Source organism: Siphateles boraxobius, unplaced genomic scaffold (assembly GCF_051911475.1).
Source record: "Siphateles boraxobius isolate OS27281-9 unplaced genomic scaffold, OSU_SipBor_1 390, whole genome shotgun sequence".
In the NCBI taxonomy this organism is placed as follows: domain Eukaryota; kingdom Metazoa; phylum Chordata; class Actinopteri; order Cypriniformes; family Leuciscidae; genus Siphateles; species Siphateles boraxobius.
In genome coordinates this window covers 40,726-57,051 of record NW_027509020.1, presented here as the reverse complement: position 1 = coordinate 57,051, position 16,326 = coordinate 40,726, and the positions used below count along the sequence as shown (strand labels likewise).

At 41.2% G+C, this 16,326-nt stretch overlaps 45 non-coding genes across 45 annotated transcripts; all 45 read left to right on the top strand.

Moving 5' to 3' along the window:
• Positions 1-145: 145 nt before the first annotated feature.
• Positions 146-264, top strand: LOC143704831 (5S ribosomal RNA). Its single transcript, XR_013191773.1, has one exon. It is a non-coding gene; the product is annotated as a 5S ribosomal RNA (ribosomal RNA).
• Positions 265-425: 161 nt separating this feature from the next.
• LOC143704830 (5S ribosomal RNA) lies at positions 426-544 on the top strand. Its single transcript, XR_013191772.1, has one exon. It is a non-coding gene; the product is annotated as a 5S ribosomal RNA (ribosomal RNA).
• A 372-nt stretch (positions 545-916) lies between these two features.
• LOC143704707 (5S ribosomal RNA) lies at positions 917-1,035 on the top strand. Its single transcript, XR_013191652.1, has one exon. It is a non-coding gene; the product is annotated as a 5S ribosomal RNA (ribosomal RNA).
• Positions 1,036-1,407: 372 nt separating this feature from the next.
• LOC143704829 (5S ribosomal RNA) lies at positions 1,408-1,526 on the top strand. The gene has a single exon (XR_013191771.1). It is a non-coding gene; the product is annotated as a 5S ribosomal RNA (ribosomal RNA).
• Positions 1,527-1,688: 162 nt separating this feature from the next.
• On the top strand, positions 1,689-1,807 carry LOC143704828 (5S ribosomal RNA). Its single transcript, XR_013191769.1, has one exon. It is a non-coding gene; the product is annotated as a 5S ribosomal RNA (ribosomal RNA).
• Positions 1,808-1,969: 162 nt separating this feature from the next.
• Positions 1,970-2,088, top strand: LOC143704827 (5S ribosomal RNA). The gene has a single exon (XR_013191768.1). It is a non-coding gene; the product is annotated as a 5S ribosomal RNA (ribosomal RNA).
• Positions 2,089-2,250: 162 nt separating this feature from the next.
• On the top strand, positions 2,251-2,369 carry LOC143704826 (5S ribosomal RNA). The gene has a single exon (XR_013191767.1). It is a non-coding gene; the product is annotated as a 5S ribosomal RNA (ribosomal RNA).
• A 363-nt stretch (positions 2,370-2,732) lies between these two features.
• On the top strand, positions 2,733-2,851 carry LOC143704823 (5S ribosomal RNA). Its single transcript, XR_013191765.1, has one exon. It is a non-coding gene; the product is annotated as a 5S ribosomal RNA (ribosomal RNA).
• A 371-nt stretch (positions 2,852-3,222) lies between these two features.
• Positions 3,223-3,341, top strand: LOC143704822 (5S ribosomal RNA). The gene has a single exon (XR_013191764.1). It is a non-coding gene; the product is annotated as a 5S ribosomal RNA (ribosomal RNA).
• A 162-nt stretch (positions 3,342-3,503) lies between these two features.
• Positions 3,504-3,622, top strand: LOC143704821 (5S ribosomal RNA). The gene has a single exon (XR_013191763.1). It is a non-coding gene; the product is annotated as a 5S ribosomal RNA (ribosomal RNA).
• Positions 3,623-3,783: 161 nt separating this feature from the next.
• LOC143704820 (5S ribosomal RNA) lies at positions 3,784-3,902 on the top strand. The gene has a single exon (XR_013191762.1). It is a non-coding gene; the product is annotated as a 5S ribosomal RNA (ribosomal RNA).
• Positions 3,903-4,063: 161 nt separating this feature from the next.
• Positions 4,064-4,182, top strand: LOC143704819 (5S ribosomal RNA). Its single transcript, XR_013191761.1, has one exon. It is a non-coding gene; the product is annotated as a 5S ribosomal RNA (ribosomal RNA).
• Positions 4,183-4,551: 369 nt separating this feature from the next.
• Positions 4,552-4,670, top strand: LOC143704818 (5S ribosomal RNA). Its single transcript, XR_013191760.1, has one exon. It is a non-coding gene; the product is annotated as a 5S ribosomal RNA (ribosomal RNA).
• Positions 4,671-4,832: 162 nt separating this feature from the next.
• Positions 4,833-4,951, top strand: LOC143704817 (5S ribosomal RNA). The gene has a single exon (XR_013191758.1). It is a non-coding gene; the product is annotated as a 5S ribosomal RNA (ribosomal RNA).
• Positions 4,952-5,323: 372 nt separating this feature from the next.
• Positions 5,324-5,442, top strand: LOC143704816 (5S ribosomal RNA). Its single transcript, XR_013191757.1, has one exon. It is a non-coding gene; the product is annotated as a 5S ribosomal RNA (ribosomal RNA).
• Positions 5,443-5,604: 162 nt separating this feature from the next.
• On the top strand, positions 5,605-5,723 carry LOC143704815 (5S ribosomal RNA). Its single transcript, XR_013191756.1, has one exon. It is a non-coding gene; the product is annotated as a 5S ribosomal RNA (ribosomal RNA).
• Positions 5,724-5,885: 162 nt separating this feature from the next.
• On the top strand, positions 5,886-6,004 carry LOC143704729 (5S ribosomal RNA). The gene has a single exon (XR_013191673.1). It is a non-coding gene; the product is annotated as a 5S ribosomal RNA (ribosomal RNA).
• A 162-nt stretch (positions 6,005-6,166) lies between these two features.
• On the top strand, positions 6,167-6,285 carry LOC143704814 (5S ribosomal RNA). Its single transcript, XR_013191755.1, has one exon. It is a non-coding gene; the product is annotated as a 5S ribosomal RNA (ribosomal RNA).
• Positions 6,286-6,657: 372 nt separating this feature from the next.
• On the top strand, positions 6,658-6,776 carry LOC143704737 (5S ribosomal RNA). Its single transcript, XR_013191681.1, has one exon. It is a non-coding gene; the product is annotated as a 5S ribosomal RNA (ribosomal RNA).
• Positions 6,777-6,938: 162 nt separating this feature from the next.
• On the top strand, positions 6,939-7,057 carry LOC143704811 (5S ribosomal RNA). Its single transcript, XR_013191753.1, has one exon. It is a non-coding gene; the product is annotated as a 5S ribosomal RNA (ribosomal RNA).
• Positions 7,058-7,219: 162 nt separating this feature from the next.
• On the top strand, positions 7,220-7,338 carry LOC143704810 (5S ribosomal RNA). The gene has a single exon (XR_013191752.1). It is a non-coding gene; the product is annotated as a 5S ribosomal RNA (ribosomal RNA).
• A 161-nt stretch (positions 7,339-7,499) lies between these two features.
• On the top strand, positions 7,500-7,618 carry LOC143704809 (5S ribosomal RNA). Its single transcript, XR_013191751.1, has one exon. It is a non-coding gene; the product is annotated as a 5S ribosomal RNA (ribosomal RNA).
• A 161-nt stretch (positions 7,619-7,779) lies between these two features.
• Positions 7,780-7,898, top strand: LOC143704808 (5S ribosomal RNA). Its single transcript, XR_013191750.1, has one exon. It is a non-coding gene; the product is annotated as a 5S ribosomal RNA (ribosomal RNA).
• Positions 7,899-8,270: 372 nt separating this feature from the next.
• LOC143704705 (5S ribosomal RNA) lies at positions 8,271-8,389 on the top strand. Its single transcript, XR_013191651.1, has one exon. It is a non-coding gene; the product is annotated as a 5S ribosomal RNA (ribosomal RNA).
• A 372-nt stretch (positions 8,390-8,761) lies between these two features.
• On the top strand, positions 8,762-8,880 carry LOC143704807 (5S ribosomal RNA). Its single transcript, XR_013191749.1, has one exon. It is a non-coding gene; the product is annotated as a 5S ribosomal RNA (ribosomal RNA).
• Positions 8,881-9,042: 162 nt separating this feature from the next.
• On the top strand, positions 9,043-9,161 carry LOC143704806 (5S ribosomal RNA). The gene has a single exon (XR_013191747.1). It is a non-coding gene; the product is annotated as a 5S ribosomal RNA (ribosomal RNA).
• A 162-nt stretch (positions 9,162-9,323) lies between these two features.
• Positions 9,324-9,442, top strand: LOC143704805 (5S ribosomal RNA). Its single transcript, XR_013191746.1, has one exon. It is a non-coding gene; the product is annotated as a 5S ribosomal RNA (ribosomal RNA).
• A 162-nt stretch (positions 9,443-9,604) lies between these two features.
• Positions 9,605-9,723, top strand: LOC143704804 (5S ribosomal RNA). Its single transcript, XR_013191745.1, has one exon. It is a non-coding gene; the product is annotated as a 5S ribosomal RNA (ribosomal RNA).
• Positions 9,724-10,086: 363 nt separating this feature from the next.
• Positions 10,087-10,205, top strand: LOC143704803 (5S ribosomal RNA). Its single transcript, XR_013191744.1, has one exon. It is a non-coding gene; the product is annotated as a 5S ribosomal RNA (ribosomal RNA).
• A 371-nt stretch (positions 10,206-10,576) lies between these two features.
• Positions 10,577-10,695, top strand: LOC143704801 (5S ribosomal RNA). The gene has a single exon (XR_013191743.1). It is a non-coding gene; the product is annotated as a 5S ribosomal RNA (ribosomal RNA).
• Positions 10,696-10,857: 162 nt separating this feature from the next.
• Positions 10,858-10,976, top strand: LOC143704799 (5S ribosomal RNA). The gene has a single exon (XR_013191741.1). It is a non-coding gene; the product is annotated as a 5S ribosomal RNA (ribosomal RNA).
• A 161-nt stretch (positions 10,977-11,137) lies between these two features.
• On the top strand, positions 11,138-11,256 carry LOC143704798 (5S ribosomal RNA). The gene has a single exon (XR_013191740.1). It is a non-coding gene; the product is annotated as a 5S ribosomal RNA (ribosomal RNA).
• A 161-nt stretch (positions 11,257-11,417) lies between these two features.
• Positions 11,418-11,536, top strand: LOC143704797 (5S ribosomal RNA). The gene has a single exon (XR_013191739.1). It is a non-coding gene; the product is annotated as a 5S ribosomal RNA (ribosomal RNA).
• A 371-nt stretch (positions 11,537-11,907) lies between these two features.
• LOC143704734 (5S ribosomal RNA) lies at positions 11,908-12,026 on the top strand. The gene has a single exon (XR_013191678.1). It is a non-coding gene; the product is annotated as a 5S ribosomal RNA (ribosomal RNA).
• Positions 12,027-12,398: 372 nt separating this feature from the next.
• LOC143704796 (5S ribosomal RNA) lies at positions 12,399-12,517 on the top strand. Its single transcript, XR_013191738.1, has one exon. It is a non-coding gene; the product is annotated as a 5S ribosomal RNA (ribosomal RNA).
• Positions 12,518-12,679: 162 nt separating this feature from the next.
• LOC143704795 (5S ribosomal RNA) lies at positions 12,680-12,798 on the top strand. The gene has a single exon (XR_013191736.1). It is a non-coding gene; the product is annotated as a 5S ribosomal RNA (ribosomal RNA).
• Positions 12,799-12,960: 162 nt separating this feature from the next.
• On the top strand, positions 12,961-13,079 carry LOC143704794 (5S ribosomal RNA). Its single transcript, XR_013191735.1, has one exon. It is a non-coding gene; the product is annotated as a 5S ribosomal RNA (ribosomal RNA).
• Positions 13,080-13,442: 363 nt separating this feature from the next.
• LOC143704704 (5S ribosomal RNA) lies at positions 13,443-13,561 on the top strand. The gene has a single exon (XR_013191650.1). It is a non-coding gene; the product is annotated as a 5S ribosomal RNA (ribosomal RNA).
• Positions 13,562-13,932: 371 nt separating this feature from the next.
• LOC143704793 (5S ribosomal RNA) lies at positions 13,933-14,051 on the top strand. The gene has a single exon (XR_013191734.1). It is a non-coding gene; the product is annotated as a 5S ribosomal RNA (ribosomal RNA).
• A 162-nt stretch (positions 14,052-14,213) lies between these two features.
• On the top strand, positions 14,214-14,332 carry LOC143704792 (5S ribosomal RNA). Its single transcript, XR_013191733.1, has one exon. It is a non-coding gene; the product is annotated as a 5S ribosomal RNA (ribosomal RNA).
• Positions 14,333-14,494: 162 nt separating this feature from the next.
• LOC143704790 (5S ribosomal RNA) lies at positions 14,495-14,613 on the top strand. The gene has a single exon (XR_013191732.1). It is a non-coding gene; the product is annotated as a 5S ribosomal RNA (ribosomal RNA).
• Positions 14,614-14,976: 363 nt separating this feature from the next.
• LOC143704703 (5S ribosomal RNA) lies at positions 14,977-15,095 on the top strand. The gene has a single exon (XR_013191649.1). It is a non-coding gene; the product is annotated as a 5S ribosomal RNA (ribosomal RNA).
• Positions 15,096-15,467: 372 nt separating this feature from the next.
• LOC143704789 (5S ribosomal RNA) lies at positions 15,468-15,586 on the top strand. The gene has a single exon (XR_013191731.1). It is a non-coding gene; the product is annotated as a 5S ribosomal RNA (ribosomal RNA).
• A 162-nt stretch (positions 15,587-15,748) lies between these two features.
• LOC143704787 (5S ribosomal RNA) lies at positions 15,749-15,867 on the top strand. Its single transcript, XR_013191729.1, has one exon. It is a non-coding gene; the product is annotated as a 5S ribosomal RNA (ribosomal RNA).
• A 162-nt stretch (positions 15,868-16,029) lies between these two features.
• LOC143704786 (5S ribosomal RNA) lies at positions 16,030-16,148 on the top strand. The gene has a single exon (XR_013191728.1). It is a non-coding gene; the product is annotated as a 5S ribosomal RNA (ribosomal RNA).
• Positions 16,149-16,326: the final 178 nt, after the last annotated feature.

Genomic DNA, 16,326 nt, shown 5'->3' with positions numbered 1-16,326 from the left:
GAGTCCCTGAGCTTCAAAAAGCCTTAAAAAGTCTCTGAGATTCTTCAGAAAGCATGAAAGAGTTTGAGTTTTTTCAAAAGTTGTTCTTAGTTTTCTTCACTAATGGTCTAACCTTTTAAATAGCCCAATTTTGGCAGCAGTATTCGCTTACGGCCATACCACCTTGGGCACGCCCGATCTCGTCTGATCTCGGAAGCTAAGCAGGGTCGGGCCTGGTTAGTACTTGGATGGGAGACCGCCTGGGAATACCAGGTGCTGTAAGCTTTTAAAAAAAAAAAAAGAGTCCCTGAGCTTCAAAAAGCCTTAAAAAGTCTCTGAGATTCTTCAGAAAGCATGAAAGAGTTTGAGTTTTTTCAAAAGTTGTTCTTAGTTTTCTTCACTAATGGTCTAACCTTTTAAATAGCCCAATTTTGGCAGCAGTTTTCGCTTACGGCCATACCACCTTGGGCACGCCCGATCTCGTCTGATCTCGGAAGCTAAGCAGGGTCGGGCCTGGTTAGTACTTGGATGGGAGACCGCCTGGGAATACCAGGTGCTGTAAGCTTTTAAAAAAAAAAAAAAAAAAAAAAAGAGTGCCTGAGCTTCAAAAAGCCTTAAAAAGTCTCTGAGATTCTTCAGAAAGCATGAAAGAGTTTGAGTTTTTTCAAAAGTTCTTCTTAGTCTTCTTCACTAATGGTCTAAGCTTTTAAATAAGGCCTGGTTAGTACTTGGATGGGAGGCCGCATGGGAATACTAGGTGTTGTAAGCTTTTTTAAGAAAAAAAAAAAAGAGTCCCTGAGCTTCTTCAAAAAGCCTTAAAAAGTCTCTGAGATTCTTCAGAAAGCATGAAAGAGCTTGAGTTTTTTCAAAAGTTGTTCTTAGTTTTCTTCACTAATGGTCTAACCTTTTAAATAGCCCAATTTTGGCAGCAGTTTTAGCTTACGGCCATACCACCTTGGGCACGCCTGATCTCGTCTGATCTCGGAAGCTAAGCAGGGTCGGGCCTGGTTAGTACTTGGATGGGAGACCGCCTGGGAATACCAGGTGCTGTAAGCTTTTAAAAAAAAAAAAAAAAAAAAAAAGAGTGCCTGAGCTTCAAAAAGCCTTAAAAAGTCTCTGAGATTCTTCAGAAAGCATGAAAGAGTTTGAGTTTTTTCAAAAGTTCTTCTTAGTCTTCTTCACTAATGGTCTAAGCTTTTAAATAAGGCCTGGTTAGTACTTGGATGGGAGGGCGCATGGGAATACTAGGTGTTGTAAGCTTTTTTAAGAAAAAAAAAAAAGAGTCCCTGAGCTTCTTCAAAAAGCCTTAAAAAGTCTCTGAGATTCTTCAGAAAGCAAGAAAGAGCTTGAGTTTTTTCAAAAGTTGTTCTTAGTTTTCTTCACTAATGGTCTAACCTTTTAAATAGCCCAATTTTGGCAGCAGTTTTAGCTTACGGCCATACCACCTTGGGCACGCCCGATCTCGTCTGATCTCGGAAGCTAAGCAGGGTCGGGCCTGGTTAGTACTTGGATGGGAGACCGCCTGGGAATACCAGGTGCTGTAAGCTTTTAAAAAAAAAAAAAAGAGTCCCTGAGCTTCAAAAAGCCTTAAAAAGTCTCTGAGATTCTTCAGAAAGCATGAAAGAGTTTGAGTTTTTTCAAAAGTTGTTCTTAGTTTTCTTCACTAATGGTCTAACCTTTTAAATAGCCCAATTTTGGCAGCAGTTTTCGCTTACGGCCATACCACCTTGGGCACGCCCGATCTCGTCTGATCTCGGAAGCTAAGCAGGGTCGGGCCTGGTTAGTACTTGGATGGGAGACCGCCTGGGAATACCAGGTGCTGTAAGCTTTTAAAAAAAAAAAAAAGAGTCCCTGAGCTTCAAAAAGCCTTAAAAAGTCTCTGAGATTCTTCAGAAAGCAAGAAAGAGCTTGAGTTTTTTCAAAAGTTGTTCTTAGTTTTCTTCACTAATGGTCTAACCTTTTAAATAGCCCAATTTTGGCAGCAGTTTTAGCTTACGGCCATACCACCTTGGGCACGCCCGATCTCGTCTGATCTCGGAAGCTAAGCAGGGTCGGGCCTGGTTAGTACTTGGATGGGAGACCGCCTGGGAATACCAGGTGCTGTAAGCTTTTAAAAAAAAAAAAAAGAGTGCCTGAGCTTCAAAAAGCCTTAAAAAGTCTCTGAGATTCTTCAGAAAGCATGAAAGAGTTTGAGTTTTTTCAAAAGTTGTTCTTAGTTTTCTTCACTAATGGTCTAACCTTTTAAATAGCCCAATTTTGGCAGCAGTATTCGCTTACGGCCATACCACCTTGGGCACGCCCGATCTCGTCTGATCTCGGAAGCTAAGCAGGGTCGGGCCTGGTTAGTACTTGGATGGGAGACCGCCTGGGAATACCAGGTGCTGTAAGCTTTTAAAAAAAAAAAAAAGAGTCCCTGAGCTTCAAAAAGCCTTAAAAAGTCTCTGAGATTCTTCAGAAAGCATGAAAGAGTTTGAGTTTTTTCAAAAGTTCTTCTTAGTCTTCTTCACTAATGGTCTAAGCTTTTAAATAAGGCCTGGTTAGTACTTGGATGGGAGGCCGCATGGGAATACTAGGTGTTGTAAGCTTTTTTAAGAAAAAAAAAAAAGAGTCCCTGAGCTTCTTCAAAAAGCCTTAAAAAGTCTCTGAGATTCTTCAGAAAGCATGAAAGAGCTTGAGTTTTTTCAAAAGTTGTTCTTAGTTTTCTTCACTAATGGTCTAACCTTTTAAATAGCCCAATTTTGGCAGCAGTTTTAGCTTACGGCCATACCACCTTGGGCACGCCCGATCTCGTCTGATCTCGGAAGCTAAGCAGGGTCGGGCCTGGTTAGTACTTGGATGGGAGACCGCCTGGGAATACCAGGTGCTGTAAGCTTTTAAAAAAAAAAAAAAAAAAAAAAAGAGTGCCTGAGCTTCAAAAAGCCTTAAAAAGTCTCTGAGATTCTTCAGAAAGCATGAAAGAGTTTGAGTTTTTTCAAAAGTTCTTCTTAGTCTTCTTCACTAATGGTCTAAGCTTTTAAATAAGGCCTGGTTAGTACTTGGATGGGAGGCCGCATGGGAATACTAGGTGTTGTAAGCTTTTTTAAGAAAAAAAAAAAGAGTCCCTGAGCTTCTTCAAAAAGCCTTAAAAAGTCTCTGAGATTCTTCAGAAAGCATGAAAGAGCTTGAGTTTTTTCAAAAGTTGTTCTTAGTTTTCTTCACTAATGGTCTAACCTTTTAAATAGCCCAATTTTGGCAGCAGTTTTAGCTTACGGCCATACCACCTTGGGCACGCCCGATCTCGTCTGATCTCGGAAGCTAAGCAGGGTCGGGCCTGGTTAGTACTTGGATGGGAGACCGCCTGGGAATACCAGGTGCTGTAAGCTTTTAAAAAAAAAAAAAAGAGTGCCTGAGCTTCAAAAAGCCTTAAAAAGTCTCTGAGATTCTTCAGAAAGCATGAAAGAGTTTGAGTTTTTTCAAAAGTTGTTCTTAGTTTTCTTCACTAATGGTCTAACCTTTTAAATAGCCCAATTTTGGCAGCAGTATTCGCTTACGGCCATACCACCTTGGGCACGCCCGATCTCGTCTGATCTCGGAAGCTAAGCAGGGTCGGGCCTGGTTAGTACTTGGATGGGAGACCGCCTGGGAATACCAGGTGCTGTAAGCTTTTAAAAAAAAAAAAAGAGTCCCTGAGCTTCAAAAAGCCTTAAAAAGTCTCTGAGATTCTTCAGAAAGCATGAAAGAGTTTGAGTTTTTTCAAAAGTTCTTCTTAGTCTTCTTCACTAATGGTCTAACCTTTTAAATAGCCCAATTTTGGCAGCAGTATTCGCTTACGGCCATACCACCTTGGGCACGCCCGATCTCGTCTGATCTCGGAAGCTAAGCAGGGTCGGGCCTGGTTAGTACTTGGATGGGAGACCGCCTGGGAATACCAGGTGCTGTAAGCTTTTAAAAAAAAAAAAAGAGTCCCTGAGCTTCAAAAAGCCTTAAAAAGTCTCTGAGATTCTTCAGAAAGCATGAAAGAGTTTGAGTTTTTTCAAAAGTTGTTCTTAGTTTTCTTCACTAATGGTCTAACCTTTTAAATAGCCCAATTTTGGCAGCAGTTTTCGCTTACGGCCATACCACCTTGGGCACGCCCGATCTCGTCTGATCTCGGAAGCTAAGCAGGGTCGGGCCTGGTTAGTACTTGGATGGGAGACCGCCTGGGAATACCAGGTGCTGTAAGCTTTTAAAAAAAAAAAAAAAAAAAAAAAGAGTGCCTGAGCTTCAAAAAGCCTTAAAAAGTCTCTGAGATTCTTCAGAAAGCATGAAAGAGTTTGAGTTTTTTCAAAAGTTCTTCTTAGTCTTCTTCACTAATGGTCTAAGCTTTTAAATAAGGCCTGGTTAGTACTTGGATGGGAGGCCGCATGGGAATACTAGGTGTTGTAAGCTTTTTTAAGAAAAAAAAAAAAGAGTGCCTGAGCTTCAAAAAGCCTTAAAAAGTCTCTGAGATTCTTCAGAAAGCATGAAAGAGTTTGAGTTTTTTCAAAAGTTGTTCTTAGTTTTCTTCACTAATGGTCTAACCTTTTAAATAGCCCAATTTTGGCAGCAGTATTCGCTTACGGCCATACCACCTTGGGCACGCCCGATCTCGTCTGATCTCGGAAGCTAAGCAGGGTCGGGCCTGGTTAGTACTTGGATGGGAGACCGCCTGGGAATACCAGGTGCTGTAAGCTTTTAAAAAAAAAAAAAAGAGTCCCTGAGCTTCAAAAAGCCTTAAAAAGTCTCTGAGATTCTTCAGAAAGCATGAAAGAGTTAAAGTTTTTTCAAAAGTTCTTCTTAGTCTTCTTCACTAATGGTCTAACCTTTTAAATAGCCCAATTTTGGCAGCAGTATTCGCTTACGGCCATACCACCTTGGGCACGCCCGATCTCGTCTGATCTCGGAAGCTAAGCAGGGTCGGGCCTGGTTAGTACTTGGATGGGAGACCGCCTGGGAATACCAGGTGCTGTAAGCTTTTAAAAAAAAAAAAAAAAAAAAAAAGAGTGCCTGAGCTTCAAAAAGCCTTAAAAAGTCTCTGAGATTCTTCAGAAAGCATGAAAGAGTTTGAGTTTTTTCAAAAGTTCTTCTTAGTCTTCTTCACTAATGGTCTAAGCTTTTAAATAAGGCCTGGTTAGTACTTGGATGGGAGGGCGCATGGGAATACTAGGTGTTGTAAGCTTTTTTAAGAAAAAAAAAAAAGAGTCCCTGAGCTTCTTCAAAAAGCCTTAAAAAGTCTCTGAGATTCTTCAGAAAGCAAGAAAGAGCTTGAGTTTTTTCAAAAGTTGTTCTTAGTTTTCTTCACTAATGGTCTAACCTTTTAAATAGCCCAATTTTGGCAGCAGTTTTAGCTTACGGCCATACCACCTTGGGCACGCCCGATCTCGTCTGATCTCGGAAGCTAAGCAGGGTCGGGCCTGGTTAGTACTTGGATGGGAGACCGCCTGGGAATACCAGGTGCTGTAAGCTTTTAAAAAAAAAAAAAAGAGTCCCTGAGCTTCAAAAAGCCTTAAAAAGTCTCTGAGATTCTTCAGAAAGCATGAAAGAGTTTGAGTTTTTTCAAAAGTTGTTCTTAGTTTTCTTCACTAATGGTCTAACCTTTTAAATAGCCCAATTTTGGCAGCAGTTTTCGCTTACGGCCATACCACCTTGGGCACGCCCGATCTCGTCTGATCTCGGAAGCTAAGCAGGGTCGGGCCTGGTTAGTACTTGGATGGGAGACCGCCTGGGAATACCAGGTGCTGTAAGCTTTTAAAAAAAAAAAAAAGAGTCCCTGAGCTTCAAAAAGCCTTAAAAAGTCTCTGAGATTCTTCAGAAAGCAAGAAAGAGCTTGAGTTTTTTCAAAAGTTGTTCTTAGTTTTCTTCACTAATGGTCTAACCTTTTAAATAGCCCAATTTTGGCAGCAGTTTTAGCTTACGTCCATACCACCTTGGGCACGCCCGATCTCGTCTGATCTCGGAAGCTAAGCAGGGTCGGGCCTGGTTAGTACTTGGATGGGAGACCGCCTGGGAATACCAGGTGCTGTAAGCTTTTAAAAAAAAAAAAAAGAGTGCCTGAGCTTCAAAAAGCCTTAAAAAGTCTCTGAGATTCTTCAGAAAGCATGAAAGAGTTTGAGTTTTTTCAAAAGTTGTTCTTAGTTTTCTTCACTAATGGTCTAACCTTTTAAATAGCCCAATTTTGGCAGCAGTATTCGCTTACGGCCATACCACCTTGGGCACGCCCGATCTCGTCTGATCTCGGAAGCTAAGCAGGGTCGGGCCTGGTTAGTACTTGGATGGGAGACCGCCTGGGAATACCAGGTGCTGTAAGCTTTTAAAAAAAAAAAAAAAAAAAAAAAGAGTGCCTGAGCTTCAAAAAGCCTTAAAAAGTCTCTGAGATTCTTCAGAAAGCATGAAAGAGTTTGAGTTTTTTCAAAAGTTCTTCTTAGTCTTCTTCACTAATGGTCTAAGCTTTTAAATAAGGCCTGGTTAGTACTTGGATGGGAGGGCGCATGGGAATACTAGGTGTTGTAAGCTTTTTTAAGAAAAAAAAAAAAGAGTCCCTGAGCTTCTTCAAAAAGCCTTAAAAAGTCTCTGAGATTCTTCAGAAAGCAAGAAAGAGCTTGAGTTTTTTCAAAAGTTGTTCTTAGTTTTCTTCACTAATGGTCTAACCTTTTAAATAGCCCAATTTTGGCAGCAGTTTTAGCTTACGGCCATACCACCTTGGGCACGCCCGATCTCGTCTGATCTCGGAATCTAAGCAGGGTCGGGCCTGGTTAGTACTTGGATGGGAGACCGCCTGGGAATACCAGGTGCTGTAAGCTTTTAAAAAAAAAAAAAAGAGTCCCTGAGCTTCAAAAAGCCTTAAAAAGTCTCTGAGATTCTTCAGAAAGCATGAAAGAGTTTGAGTTTTTTCAAAAGTTGTTCTTAGTTTTCTTCACTAATGGTCTAACCTTTTAAATAGCCCAATTTTGGCAGCAGTTTTCGCTTACGGCCATACCACCTTGGGCACGCCCGATCTCGTCTGATCTCGGAAGCTAAGCAGGGTCGGGCCTGGTTAGTACTTGGATGGGAGACCGCCTGGGAATACCAGGTGCTGTAAGCTTTTAAAAAAAAAAAAAAGAGTCCCTGAGCTTCAAAAAGCCTTAAAAAGTCTCTGAGATTCTTCAGAAAGCATGAAAGAGTTTGAGTTTTTTCAAAAGTTGTTCTTAGTTTTCTTCACTAATGGTCTAACCTTTTAAATAGCCCAATTTTGGCAGCAGTATTCGCTTACGGCCATACCACCTTGGGCACGCCCGATCTCGTCTGATCTCGGAAGCTAAGCAGGGTCGGGCCTGGTTAGTACTTGGATGGGAGACCGCCTGGGAATACCAGGTGCTGTAAGCTTTTAAAAAAAAAAAAAGAGTCCCTGAGCTTCAAAAAGCCTTAAAAAGTCTCTGAGATTCTTCAGAAAGCATGAAAGAGTTTGAGTTTTTTCAAAAGTTCTTCTTAGTCTTCTTCACTAATGGTCTAACCTTTTAAATAGCCCAATTTTGGCAGCAGTATTCGCTTACGGCCATACCACCTTGGGCACGCCCGATCTCGTCTGATCTCGGAAGCTAAGCAGGGTCGGGCCTGGTTAGTACTTGGATGGGAGACCGCCTGGGAATACCAGGTGCTGTAAGCTTTTAAAAAAAAAAAAAGAGTCCCTGAGCTTCAAAAAGCCTTAAAAAGTCTCTGAGATTCTTCAGAAAGCATGAAAGAGTTTGAGTTTTTTCAAAAGTTGTTCTTAGTTTTCTTCACTAATGGTCTAACCTTTTAAATAGCCCAATTTTGGCAGCAGTTTTCGCTTACGGCCATACCACCTTGGGCACGCCCGATCTCGTCTGATCTCGGAAGCTAAGCAGGGTCGGGCCTGGTTAGTACTTGGATGGGAGACCGCCTGGGAATACCAGGTGCTGTAAGCTTTTAAAAAAAAAAAAAAAAAAAAAAAGAGTGCCTGAGCTTCAAAAAGCCTTAAAAAGTCTCTGAGATTCTTCAGAAAGCATGAAAGAGTTTGAGTTTTTTCAAAAGTTCTTCTTAGTCTTCTTCACTAATGGTCTAAGCTTTTAAATAAGGCCTGGTTAGTACTTGGATGGGAGGCCGCATGGGAATACTAGGTGTTGTAAGCTTTTTTAAGAAAAAAAAAAAAGAGTCCCTGAGCTTCTTCAAAAAGCCTTAAAAAGTCTCTGAGATTCTTCAGAAAGCATGAAAGAGCTTGAGTTTTTTCAAAAGTTGTTCTTAGTTTTCTTCACTAATGGTCTAACCTTTTAAATAGCCCAATTTTGGCAGCAGTTTTAGCTTACGGCCATACCACCTTGGGCACGCCTGATCTCGTCTGATCTCGGAAGCTAAGCAGGGTCGGGCCTGGTTAGTACTTGGATGGGAGACCGCCTGGGAATACCAGGTGCTGTAAGCTTTTAAAAAAAAAAAAAAAAAAAAAAAGAGTGCCTGAGCTTCAAAAAGCCTTAAAAAGTCTCTGAGATTCTTCAGAAAGCATGAAAGAGTTTGAGTTTTTTCAAAAGTTCTTCTTAGTCTTCTTCACTAATGGTCTAAGCTTTTAAATAAGGCCTGGTTAGTACTTGGATGGGAGGGCGCATGGGAATACTAGGTGTTGTAAGCTTTTTTAAGAAAAAAAAAAAAGAGTCCCTGAGCTTCTTCAAAAAGCCTTAAAAAGTCTCTGAGATTCTTCAGAAAGCAAGAAAGAGCTTGAGTTTTTTCAAAAGTTGTTCTTAGTTTTCTTCACTAATGGTCTAACCTTTTAAATAGCCCAATTTTGGCAGCAGTTTTAGCTTACGGCCATACCACCTTGGGCACGCCCGATCTCGTCTGATCTCGGAAGCTAAGCAGGGTCGGGCCTGGTTAGTACTTGGATGGGAGACCGCCTGGGAATACCAGGTGCTGTAAGCTTTTAAAAAAAAAAAAAAGAGTCCCTGAGCTTCAAAAAGCCTTAAAAAGTCTCTGAGATTCTTCAGAAAGCATGAAAGAGTTTGAGTTTTTTCAAAAGTTGTTCTTAGTTTTCTTCACTAATGGTCTAACCTTTTAAATAGCCCAATTTTGGCAGCAGTTTTCGCTTACGGCCATACCACCTTGGGCACGCCCGATCTCGTCTGATCTCGGAAGCTAAGCAGGGTCGGGCCTGGTTAGTACTTGGATGGGAGACCGCCTGGGAATACCAGGTGCTGTAAGCTTTTAAAAAAAAAAAAAAGAGTCCCTGAGCTTCAAAAAGCCTTAAAAAGTCTCTGAGATTCTTCAGAAAGCAAGAAAGAGCTTGAGTTTTTTCAAAAGTTGTTCTTAGTTTTCTTCACTAATGGTCTAACCTTTTAAATAGCCCAATTTTGGCAGCAGTTTTAGCTTACGGCCATACCACCTTGGGCACGCCCGATCTCGTCTGATCTCGGAAGCTAAGCAGGGTCGGGCCTGGTTAGTACTTGGATGGGAGACCGCCTGGGAATACCAGGTGCTGTAAGCTTTTAAAAAAAAAAAAAAGAGTGCCTGAGCTTCAAAAAGCCTTAAAAAGTCTCTGAGATTCTTCAGAAAGCATGAAAGAGTTTGAGTTTTTTCAAAAGTTGTTCTTAGTTTTCTTCACTAATGGTCTAACCTTTTAAATAGCCCAATTTTGGCAGCAGTATTCGCTTACGGCCATACCACCTTGGGCACGCCCGATCTCGTCTGATCTCGGAAGCTAAGCAGGGTCGGGCCTGGTTAGTACTTGGATGGGAGACCGCCTGGGAATACCAGGTGCTGTAAGCTTTTAAAAAAAAAAAAAAGAGTCCCTGAGCTTCAAAAAGCCTTAAAAAGTCTCTGAGATTCTTCAGAAAGCATGAAAGAGTTTGAGTTTTTTCAAAAGTTCTTCTTAGTCTTCTTCACTAATGGTCTAAGCTTTTAAATAAGGCCTGGTTAGTACTTGGATGGGAGGCCGCATGGGAATACTAGGTGTTGTAAGCTTTTTTAAGAAAAAAAAAAAAGAGTCCCTGAGCTTCTTCAAAAAGCCTTAAAAAGTCTCTGAGATTCTTCAGAAAGCATGAAAGAGCTTGAGTTTTTTCAAAAGTTGTTCTTAGTTTTCTTCACTAATGGTCTAACCTTTTAAATAGCCCAATTTTGGCAGCAGTTTTAGCTTACGGCCATACCACCTTGGGCACGCCCGATCTCGTCTGATCTCGGAAGCTAAGCAGGGTCGGGCCTGGTTAGTACTTGGATGGGAGACCGCCTGGGAATACCAGGTGCTGTAAGCTTTTAAAAAAAAAAAAAAAAAAAAAAAGAGTGCCTGAGCTTCAAAAAGCCTTAAAAAGTCTCTGAGATTCTTCAGAAAGCATGAAAGAGTTTGAGTTTTTTCAAAAGTTCTTCTTAGTCTTCTTCACTAATGGTCTAAGCTTTTAAATAAGGCCTGGTTAGTACTTGGATGGGAGGCCGCATGGGAATACTAGGTGTTGTAAGCTTTTTTAAGAAAAAAAAAAAGAGTCCCTGAGCTTCTTCAAAAAGCCTTAAAAAGTCTCTGAGATTCTTCAGAAAGCATGAAAGAGCTTGAGTTTTTTCAAAAGTTGTTCTTAGTTTTCTTCACTAATGGTCTAACCTTTTAAATAGCCCAATTTTGGCAGCAGTTTTAGCTTACGGCCATACCACCTTGGGCACGCCCGATCTCGTCTGATCTCGGAAGCTAAGCAGGGTCGGGCCTGGTTAGTACTTGGATGGGAGACCGCCTGGGAATACCAGGTGCTGTAAGCTTTTAAAAAAAAAAAAAAGAGTGCCTGAGCTTCAAAAAGCCTTAAAAAGTCTCTGAGATTCTTCAGAAAGCATGAAAGAGTTTGAGTTTTTTCAAAAGTTGTTCTTAGTTTTCTTCACTAATGGTCTAACCTTTTAAATAGCCCAATTTTGGCAGCAGTATTCGCTTACGGCCATACCACCTTGGGCACGCCCGATCTCGTCTGATCTCGGAAGCTAAGCAGGGTCGGGCCTGGTTAGTACTTGGATGGGAGACCGCCTGGGAATACCAGGTGCTGTAAGCTTTTAAAAAAAAAAAAAGAGTCCCTGAGCTTCAAAAAGCCTTAAAAAGTCTCTGAGATTCTTCAGAAAGCATGAAAGAGTTTGAGTTTTTTCAAAAGTTCTTCTTAGTCTTCTTCACTAATGGTCTAACCTTTTAAATAGCCCAATTTTGGCAGCAGTATTCGCTTACGGCCATACCACCTTGGGCACGCCCGATCTCGTCTGATCTCGGAAGCTAAGCAGGGTCGGGCCTGGTTAGTACTTGGATGGGAGACCGCCTGGGAATACCAGGTGCTGTAAGCTTTTAAAAAAAAAAAAAGAGTCCCTGAGCTTCAAAAAGCCTTAAAAAGTCTCTGAGATTCTTCAGAAAGCATGAAAGAGTTTGAGTTTTTTCAAAAGTTGTTCTTAGTTTTCTTCACTAATGGTCTAACCTTTTAAATAGCCCAATTTTGGCAGCAGTTTTCGCTTACGGCCATACCACCTTGGGCACGCCCGATCTCGTCTGATCTCGGAAGCTAAGCAGGGTCGGGCCTGGTTAGTACTTGGATGGGAGACCGCCTGGGAATACCAGGTGCTGTAAGCTTTTAAAAAAAAAAAAAAAAAAAAAAAGAGTGCCTGAGCTTCAAAAAGCCTTAAAAAGTCTCTGAGATTCTTCAGAAAGCATGAAAGAGTTTGAGTTTTTTCAAAAGTTCTTCTTAGTCTTCTTCACTAATGGTCTAAGCTTTTAAATAAGGCCTGGTTAGTACTTGGATGGGAGGCCGCATGGGAATACTAGGTGTTGTAAGCTTTTTTAAGAAAAAAAAAAAGAGTCCCTGAGCTTCTTCAAAAAGCCTTAAAAAGTCTCTGAGATTCTTCAGAAAGCATGAAAGAGCTTGAGTTTTTTCAAAAGTTGTTCTTAGTTTTCTTCACTAATGGTCTAACCTTTTAAATAGCCCAATTTTGGCAGCAGTTTTAGCTTACGGCCATACCACCTTGGGCATGCCTGATCTCGTCTGATCTCGGAAGCTAAGCAGGGTCGGGCCTGGTTAGTACTTGGATGGGAGACCGCCTGGGAATACCAGGTGCTGTAAGCTTTTAAAAAAAAAAAAAAAAAAAAAAAGAGTGCCTGAGCTTCAAAAAGCCTTAAAAAGTCTCTGAGATTCTTCAGAAAGCATGAAAGAGTTTGAGTTTTTTCAAAAGTTCTTCTTAGTCTTCTTCACTAATGGTCTAAGCTTTTAAATAAGGCCTGGTTAGTACTTGGATGGGAGGCCGCATGGGAATACTAGGTGTTGTAAGCTTTTTTAAGAAAAAAAAAAAAGAGTCCCTGAGCTTCTTCAAAAAGCCTTAAAAAGTCTCTGAGATTCTTCAGAAAGCATGAAAGAGCTTGAGTTTTTTCAAAAGTTGTTCTTAGTTTTCTTCACTAATGGTCTAACCTTTTAAATAGCCCAATTTTGGCAGCAGTTTTAGCTTACGGCCATACCACCTTGGGCACGCCCGATCTCGTCTGATCTCGGAAGCTAAGCAGGGTCGGGCCTGGTTAGTACTTGGATGGGAGACCGCCTGGGAATACCAGGTGCTGTAAGCTTTTAAAAAAAAAAAAAAGAGTGCCTGAGCTTCAAAAAGCCTTAAAAAGTCTCTGAGATTCTTCAGAAAGCATGAAAGAGTTTGAGTTTTTTCAAAAGTTGTTCTTAGTTTTCTTCACTAATGGTCTAACCTTTTAAATAGCCCAATTTTGGCAGCAGTATTCGCTTACGGCCATACCACCTTGGGCACGCCCGATCTCGTCTGATCTCGGAAGCTAAGCAGGGTCGGGCCTGGTTAGTACTTGGATGGGAGACCGCCTGGGAATACCAGGTGCTGTAAGCTTTTAAAAAAAAAAAAAAGAGTCCCTGAGCTTCAAAAAGCCTTAAAAAGTCTCTGAGATTCTTCAGAAAGCATGAAAGAGTTAAAGTTTTTTCAAAAGTTCTTCTTAGTCTTCTTCACTAATGGTCTAACCTTTTAAATAGCCCAATTTTGGCAGCAGTATTCGCTTACGGCCATACCACCTTGGGCACGCCCGATCTCGTCTGATCTCGGAAGCTAAGCAGGGTCGGGCCTGGTTAGTACTTGGATGGGAGACCGCCTGGGAATACCAGGTGCTGTAAGCTTTTAAAAAAAAAAAAAAGAGTCCCTGAGCTTCAAAAAGCCTTAAAAAGTCTCTGAGATTCTTCAGAAAGCATGAAAGAGTTTGAGTTTTTTCAAAAGTTCTTCTTAGTCTTCTTCACTAATGGTCTAAGCTTTTAAATAAGGCCTGGTTAGTACTTGGATGGGAGGCCGCATGGGAATACTAGGTGTTGTAAGCTTTTTTAAGAAAAAAAAAAAAGAGTCCCTGAGCTTCTTCAAAAAGCCTTAAAAAGTCTCTGAGATTCTTCAGAAAGCATGAAAGAGCTTGAGTTTTTTCAAAAGTTGTTCTTAGTTTTCTTCACTAATGGTCTAACCTTTTAAATAGCCCAATTTTGGCAGCAGTTTTAGCTTACGGCCATACCACCTTGGGCACGCCTGATCTCGTCTGATCTCGGAAGCTAAGCAGGGTCGGGCCTGGTTAGTACTTGGATGGGAGACCGCCTGGGAATACCAGGTGCTGTAAGCTTTTAAAAAAAAAAAAAAAAAAAAAAGAGTGCCTGAGCTTCAAAAAGCCTTAAAAAGTCTCTGAGATTCTTCAGAAAGCATGAAAGAGTTTGAGTTTTTTCAAAAGTTCTTCTTAGTCTTCTTCACTAATGGTCTAAGCTTTTAAATAAGGCCTGGTTAGTACTTGGATGGGAGGCCGCATGGGAATACTAGGTGTTGTAAGCTTTTTTAAGAAAAAAAAAAAAGAGTCCCTGAGCTTCTTCAAAAAGCCTTAAAAAGTCTCTGAGATTCTTCAGAAAGCATGAAAGAGCTTGAGTTTTTTCAAAAGTTGTTCTTAGTTTTCTTCACTAATGGTCTAACCTTTTAAATAGCCCAATTTTGGCAGCAGTTTTAGCTTACGGCCATACCACCTTGGGCACGCCCGATCTCGTCTGATCTCGGAAGCTAAGCAGGGTCGGGCCTGGTTAGTACTTGGATGGGAGACCGCCTGGGAATACCAGGTGCTGTAAGCTTTTAAAAAAAAAAAAAAGAGTGCCTGAGCTTCAAAAAGCCTTAAAAAGTCTCTGAGATTCTTCAGAAAGCATGAAAGAGTTTGAGTTTTTTCAAAAGTTGTTCTTAGTTTTCTTCACTAATGGTCTAACCTTTTAAATAGCCCAATTTTGGCAGCAGTATTCGCTTACGGCCATACCACCTTGGGCACGCCCGATCTCGTCTGATCTCGGAAGCTAAGCAGGGTCGGGCCTGGTTAGTACTTGGATGGGAGACCGCCTGGGAATACCAGGTGCTGTAAGCTTTTAAAAAAAAAAAAAAGAGTCCCTGAGCTTCAAAAAGCCTTAAAAAGTCTCTGAGATTCTTCAGAAAGCATGAAAGAGTTAAAGTTTTTTCAAAAGTTCTTCTTAGTCTTCTTCACTAATGGTCTAACCTTTTAAATAGCCCAATTTTGGCAGCAGTATTCGCTTACGGCCATACCACCTTGGGCACGCCCGATCTCGTCTGATCTCGGAAGCTAAGCAGGGTCGGGCCTGGTTAGTACTTGGATGGGAGACCGCCTGGGAATACCAGGTGCTGTAAGCTTTTAAAAAAAAAAAAAAGAGTCCCTGAGCTTCAAAAAGCCTTAAAAAGTCTCTGAGATTCTTCAGAAAGCATGAAAGAGTTTGAGTTTTTTCAAAAGTTCTTCTTAGTCTTCTTCACTAATGGTCTAAGCTTTTAAATAAGGCCTGGTTAGTACTTGGATGGGAGGCCGCATGGGAATACTAGGTGTTGTAAGCTTTTTTAAGAAAAAAAAAAAAGAGTCCCTGAGCTTCTTCAAAAAGCCTTAAAAAGTCTCTGAGATTCTTCAGAAAGCATGAAAGAGCTTGAGTTTTTTCAAAAGTTGTTCTTAGTTTTCTTCACTAATGGTCTAACCTTTTAAATAGCCCAATTTTGGCAGCAGTTTTAGCTTACGGCCATACCACCTTGGGCACGCCTGATCTCGTCTGATCTCGGAAGCTAAGCAGGGTCGGGCCTGGTTAGTACTTGGATGGGAGACCGCCTGGGAATACCAGGTGCTGTAAGCTTTTAAAAAAAAAAAAAAAAAAAAAAAGAGTGCCTGAGCTTCAAAAAGCCTTAAAAAGTCTCTGAGATTCTTCAGAAAGCATGAAAGAGTTTGAGTTTTTTCAAAAGTTCTTCTTAGTCTTCTTCACTAATGGTCTAAGCTTTTAAATAAGGCCTGGTTAGTACTTGGATGGGAGGCCGCATGGGAATACTAGGTGTTGTAAGCTTTTTTAAGAAAAAAAAAAAAGAGTCCCTGAGCTTCTTCAAAAAGCCTTAAAAAGTCTCTGAGATTCTTCAGAAAGCATGAAAGAGCTTGAGTTTTTTCAAAAGTTGTTCTTAGTTTTCTTCACTAATGGTCTAACCTTTTAAATAGCCCAATTTTGGCAGCAGTTTTAGCTTACGGCCATACCACCTTGGGCACGCCCGATCTCGTCTGATCTCGGAAGCTAAGCAGGGTCGGGCCTGGTTAGTACTTGGATGGGAGACCGCCTGGGAATACCAGGTGCTGTAAGCTTTTAAAAAAAAAAAAAAGAGTGCCTGAGCTTCAAAAAGCCTTAAAAAGTCTCTGAGATTCTTCAGAAAGCATGAAAGAGTTTGAGTTTTTTCAAAAGTTGTTCTTAGTTTTCTTCACTAATGGTCTAACCTTTTAAATAGCCCAATTTTGGCAGCAGTATTCGCTTACGGCCATACCACCTTGGGCACGCCCGATCTCGTCTGATCTCGGAAGCTAAGCAGGGTCGGGCCTGGTTAGTACTTGGATGGGAGACCGCCTGGGAATACCAGGTGCTGTAAGCTTTTAAAAAAAAAAAAAAGAGTCCCTGAGCTTCAAAAAGCCTTAAAAAGTCTCTGAGATTCTTCAGAAAGCATGAAAGAGTTAAAGTTTTTTCAAAAGTTCTTCTTAGTCTTCTTCACTAATGGTCTAACCTTTTAAATAGCCCAATTTTGGCTGCAGTATTCGCTTACGGCCATACCACCTTGGGCACGCCCGATCTCGTCTGATCTCGGAAGCTAAGCAGGGTCGGGCCTGGTTAGTACTTGGATGGGAGACCGCCTGGGAATACCAGGTGCTGTAAGCTTTTAAAAAAAAAAAAAAAAAAAAAAAAGAGTGCCTGAGCTTCAAAAAGCCTTAAAAAGTCTCTGAGATTCTTCAGAAAGCATGAAAGAGTTTGAGTTTTTTCAAAAGTTCTTCTTAGTCTTCTTCACTAATGGTCTAAGCTTTTAAATAAGGCCTGGTTAGTACTTGGATGGGAGGGC